Source organism: Leptosomus discolor, chromosome 1 (genome assembly GCF_034619465.1).
Source record: "Leptosomus discolor isolate bLepDis1 chromosome 1, bLepDis1.hap2, whole genome shotgun sequence".
Classification (NCBI taxonomy): Eukaryota; Metazoa; Chordata; class Aves; order Leptosomiformes; family Leptosomidae; genus Leptosomus; species Leptosomus discolor.
In genome coordinates this window covers 163,211,129-163,217,226 of record NC_141391.1, presented here as the reverse complement: position 1 = coordinate 163,217,226, position 6,098 = coordinate 163,211,129, and positions in this window count along the sequence as shown.

Genomic DNA, 6,098 nt, shown 5'->3' with positions numbered 1-6,098 from the left:
TGAAATCCCACAGGGCATCTAGGCTGAGGGATACTGCAGTGCTTTCAGGGTTTAGGGCAAGCAGGTTGTTGGACAGCGGTAGAGGCTAGAGGGCTGATTCCTTTTTTTGGCTGCAGGGTAGTCTGCTGGTGGGTGGATTGGCATCCTTGAGCAGGAGGGTGATTCACTAGGAAAATGGTAGTGGTATTTTCTTCTGGTATCTAGAGAAATATGTCTCATCAACCTGATTCGGAGCTTTGCAGAGGCAGGCCTCAACCTTACTTCATACGTGATGGAGTATGGAGGGCAGCATTGTAGAAAAGTAATTCTGGATTACCAAAGAGCCGAAATGGAGTTAAAAATGGCAGCTTCCACTTGGATGCAGAGACCACTATGTTGAATACTACGGGACAAGTTATAGGAGGTCAGTAGTGTGACATAAGCAAATGCAAATACAGAGGAAGCGGGAACAGTTTTAACATGACAAAGAAATGAAGCAGGTGAGGTGGTGGCCGGTGGATCTGTGCTATGGAGCAACAAAAAATTTCAAGTGACTTTGGGCTGCAAGTCGTTGATCACCTTGTGAATCAGAGCTTAGGTAAGTCATGTTCTTCTGGTGTGGTCCTCCCAAACAGGAACTTTATGCGAGACAAACCTTCCTTCACCCCCACTGACTGGAGGTCCTACTGAAAGTAGATACCAAGGACTTTCCTGTAAATCTGAATCTTGATGACTAACCAAATCAAGATGTTAACTTGTAGTCTTGCTAACCAAGTGTTACTACTGTACTTGTCTTTGATGTACAAATACGCTTTTGAAATGTGTATTCTAGATGGATGGTCTCGGGCAAGCTTGGGATCTTGTCAATAAATAAATGTATTTGCAGAATGTGTTACAACTCCTTCTGTTAAGTAAGTGGGTAACAAACTTTGGCACCTTTGCTGTTGCACACATTTACTGAAACCAGATTTTTTTTTTAGTGCATGAATATTTCAGTGGCTACAAGGAATACAAGCTGCTACTATGTGTAAAGAAATTAAATGTGAAAGATTACGGGATTGGGGGTAGCAGTCTATCTTGGAATTTCTTCCTGAAGTACAGCAGCTGACACAGTCAGCATAATTTGTATAGAACAAAGGTATTCAGAGAGAAAAGGTACTTGTTACTCAACTGTAAAGTAAGTGATAAGGAGGTGACATCTAAATCAGTTAATAGTAAAAGGAATTCCATTATTGAAATCTTTCGTTTCCTTAATCTAGTGTTCTCAGTCTGGAGGGTAAGAGTTTCTAGAAATGAGTTAGTTTGCATTTCAGAAAGAAGAGTATCATAGTAGAAAATCAGAGCAGTCATGTAACAACCAGTCCAGTGTTTGATAAAATTACCTTTTAAAATAGGCTGAAGGTACAAGTTATTAGGAAGTAATCAGAATTAGATGGGAAAATATCAAGGTATTACACCAAGAACGAAGTGGCTGAGCTGCTGCAACTGCACTGTCTCTCAGTAAATTCATCCTGAAGCTCAGCCGCTAGTGTCTAGTTCTCATCTGGAAAAGAGAAGCACCAAGTGCCACCTGTGCTTTCTTATTTCAGATTTTTAAAAATTGATCTAAAAAATGGCTTATTGCTAACAGCTTATAAGGAAAAATGAACACAACTGTTCTAAAAGATTTGCTCTAGCTTTTTTTGTGTGTTACCCTTCAATAAGGAAAAGGGCTTGAGAAAAATAGATTTTCAGAAGCCATTTTGTAATCCATGATATTTTTTATTTAGTCTCTTGTGTGAAAACTTTCCAAACCAGAAGAAATAAAAATCAAAACTAGAATGAATTACTAGCATTTTTGGAAAAAATACAGAAGACCACAAAAATGTGCAATTAGAACAGATGGTAGACATTTATCAAGTGCCTGGGGAAAAAAAATGAACACCAAGGCACCAAAATTTGTCTTTGGCAATTATTTAGTTTATGTAAAACTAAAGGTGGCTAAGGAACGTTTGGTCTGAACTAGTAAGGCTGTTGAACAAGTAGCATAATAGGAGATTAAATTTAAGAATGGCAAATGCAAGTGACTTAAAACTGAAAAGCATTTCATTTTCTCTGATGTCCCTGAGCCTAGATGAAGTGCATAGGGAAAACTCAGCAGCATTCCAGAGGCTCAGTCTGTATCTGTTCAGGCAAAACGCTCACACACAGCTACTTAGGAAATGAGCTTTCTAATACATTTGTGATTACAATGCTTGCTCCTGGAATAGGCTGGTCTTGCATAGTCTTATACTTAAGCCTGATCTTGACAAGTTTATGCCGTCAAATGTTGCACTATTTAATGAATTCAAATTCTCAGTACATGCAGTCTCATTTGTTACTCTCTAGTTGCTTTAATATATGATAGACTGGGAGTATGATCCAGTTTATTAACCTTTTCTGAAAGATAAAGTTTTGCAACAGATTCAGAAAGTCCTTTTGAAAGTAGTAATTAAATCTGTCTTGACATGTTTTCACTCTAATGAATTGAATTTCGAAGAAAAAAAAAAAAGGAGATGTGCATTTTAAATTTTTTTTAAACTAATGTTAGAATAAGGAGAGCAGTAGGTAAAATTGGTTTAAGTTCAGAGTTCATCCTTTATTTGCTAAGGTAAGACACAATGCAGGTTTATGTTCAGAGTTCATCCTTTACTTGCTAAGGTAATACACAGTGCAGAGGCAGTAAATTTGACCTCTGGAGTCATTAACAGTGTCCTCTTCTTTATCATGAATCAGAAACAAAGGTGTGGGCCTGCCAAAGAAAATCTGTCAAGGTTAAAGTTTCTCAAGATCTTTTACTCCTTGTACAGGAATCTACAGAATTAAAATTACACAAACAAGAAATTACTAAGATGCAGTTCATGTACAGAGAATGTGTTTGTATTTGTAGTTGCTTAACTTGGTTCACTTCTAGGCTTTGTAGTAGAATTGACAGATTTGAGGAAAAGGAGGTAAGCTGGGCCTTCTGGCCTTCAGTAAGCTCTGTTTGCACGTATTACGTGTTTGCCTGGAAACCAGTTGAATTTGCAGTGTTTCTGTGAAAACCTAAGGCCACATCTTCATGAAACTTTTTATAGGTAGGTTCCACTTCTGTCATGTTTCCATTGGTTTTTTTGGACAGCTTGACTAGGTCCGTATGTTCCAACAATAAAGTAAGTTGGTTTTGGAATATCACTATTGTGTTACCTGTTAATATTCTGTTTTGCAATATATACAGGGCATAGTGCTGTATTAAAAATGTTGCTCAATAGAATAGCAATAGTATAGAATTATTTGGGTGCATATTTATGATGGAAATCCAATCTGCAGTACAAACTGACTCTTAGTGAAAGCTTCCCTTTGCACAAGAGGAACAGAATGACAAAGAAGAGCAGTAATGCGAATTTGCGTCCCGCTTGAGGTGTTTCATTCAAAAGCACATGTACCTGATTGTGCAGTCACTTTGCGTAATTGTTGCTGGTTTTGTAAAACCTAAGCTGCTCCTGGCTGCTTTAGTGACTTAATTCTAAATTAAGGTTTGAGTCTTTTGCGTGTAGGAGGGTGTCACAGGTGAATTATTAAGAGAACTCATCAATGTGGGTTAACTAAAAGGGTTTTATTAATGATTAAACAATGATCAAATGAAAATTAATTGATGACTGAATGAAAATTGAACAGTAATTGACTGGTTATTAAGCAAGAATTGAATGGTAATTAAACAGTGATTTGACAATGATTTAAATTACGATTTAAACAATAATTGAGATGGCGGTCAAACTCTCTACTATGTACTACACTTCTAATAATTAAGCTATAGCTGGATATATATATAAAAATGCTCCTGGCACACAATATACTTTTAGGCCTAATGTAAAATGCTGCCTACCTCATTATAGATATCAGATGCCAGGTAAGGGGGTCTTCTCAAGGAGTAACCTTGAGAGGCTTCCCTGGTCAAGAGGGGATCATCGCCGAGCAGCCCGCTGCCCCACAGGAGAGCTCAATGGGCTCGTGGGGGCTACAGCTATTTATAAGTGTAAAGTGATTGACTTGTAGTCAACCCCCCTTTTGGCGTTATGTGTAGTTGTGCAGCTGCAGCAGTTTCAGTTTAGTCTAGCCCCAGCTCGGGCTGGTAGGTAGCTCCTGGTAAGGCGTGGCCTAAACCCCTTGGTTCCTGAGAAGATACGGCCTAGCAAAATTCTCAGGGTTTGCACTGTAGGCCTGATTTCAGCGAGGCCTACGGGGTGGTGATGCCTGAACCAAAGTACTGTTCACTCAGAGTGGGTGCATCCATCCCAGGGGATCTTATCTAAAAAAAAATAAAAATATTGTGACTACCAGCAGTATTTGGAATTGACAGTTGTGGCCTCTTAGGTTGCTGGTGCCTCTAACGTTGGAGCACAGCGATGCTGGAACACCGCACTGGAAGAATGTTTTTCTCAAACTGAAATGCTGGCCTTAGGCAGAGTAGCCTGCGTTCTTTACAGGCCCTCACAGAAGACCATGGGATTTTCCTCACAGAAGGGAAAAGATGAATGGTCTGTTATTAGGCCACCTGATGAAGGACTGTCTTCCCAAAAGGAAATGGCTTATCAGGCTGTGTGGTAGTGAAACTCTTGGGAAGTGTGTAATGTGCTGACTGCCCTGTCCTTGTTTAGATAATGGACTGTACGGTGATTCCTACCACAGGTCTAAGTGCTAGGAGCTCTTGCAGCTCAAGCAAGAGGCAGCTGGAGAGTTGTGGCCAAAGTACTAAGAGCTGCAAACATGAAGAACAAGTTATGAAGTTACCTTTTCTGTTCAGAAAGAGAAAACGAAAGATGATGGAGTAACAACAGAAACAAAAGAGCCCATGAGTAACATGATACAAAGCTAAGGAGAATATTCATTCTTATCTTTAATTGCATTTTTTTCAGAAGCATAGGTGAAGCTAAGAAGAGGATCGTTAACACAGACAAAACCTTGAAGCTATCTGGAAGCCAATACATGACATGAGAATGGGAAAAAAAAAACAACAGGATAGGAACAGACATAGGTATCATCCCAAGTGATTTGACGAATTGTGGCATGTCCAACCTCATTCCCTCAGCTCCTTCCTATCTTGCAGAACCTCTTCTACATAAAAGGTTAAGAGGAGGCTATAGGATTCTTGACATTTTCCAAACTCTGTATTTAATAGTCTTGTCACTGTGTGCCCTAACCAACTGCTATGAGCCATGGCTTCCCAGTCCTTTGGCCAGCTACCCATGTCTAGTCCTATCTTTGTAGCCCTTCTCGTTCCATCCCCAGCCCGCACAGGGAGCGACAACCCTGTTTGTAATGGTGTGCTCTGGCTGCAGGCACTGGACAGTCTCTCAGCTGTGAAGGCAGAGGAGGAGTAAGGGCTTACAGACCAGGAAAAGGAGCAAACAAGAGTTGGGAAAAGCAACAGGCTTGATTGGCCCACATAGAATAGAAGTAAGAAATAATCAGCCTGAAAAAGTGTTAAAAGACATTGGACTTTAGGTAGAAGGTAAGGGGCTGAAGGCAGAAAAAGTAGAAACAGAATGTTAAATATTGTCTCCTCTTTGTAATTAAATGCTTATATTAAATGTTTGGGAAAGGGAAGCTGGAGAGAAAAGGTATTGTAGTTTCAGAGGAAGGAACAATGGATTTCCTCAGAATTCCCAGGATCTACCCTCATTCCATATTTGTCTTAAAGCCACAGGAATTTTTCTAAGCCTCCATGAAGTAAGGTCTACTCAGTGTAGAGAAAAAAACCTGACGTACAAAACTGGATACACGAAAAGCGCTTCCTATCTTCCAATCGAACTGCTTTTTAGAGCCAGCGTTTCCAGTGACGCACCGCCCCCAACTTGCTCTCTTACAGCCGGGTGCCAAAACTCCCGGCCTAACGCTGCCCCGAGCTGCCCCTCCGCCCCTTCTCGTGTGTGTTCACGAGCGGCCTGCGGGACCACCCCGCTCCCCCTCGCCCGGTGAGCTCCGGGCGCGGCCAAACCCGCCCCGCCGGCCGCGGCGACGCCGCTCCCGCTCAGCCCTGACGAGTGAGGCTCGGCAGCGCGCATGCGCCGGGCCCGCCGGAGGGAGGGGCCGTTGGCGGCGGAGGGGCGGGGCGGGGCGCC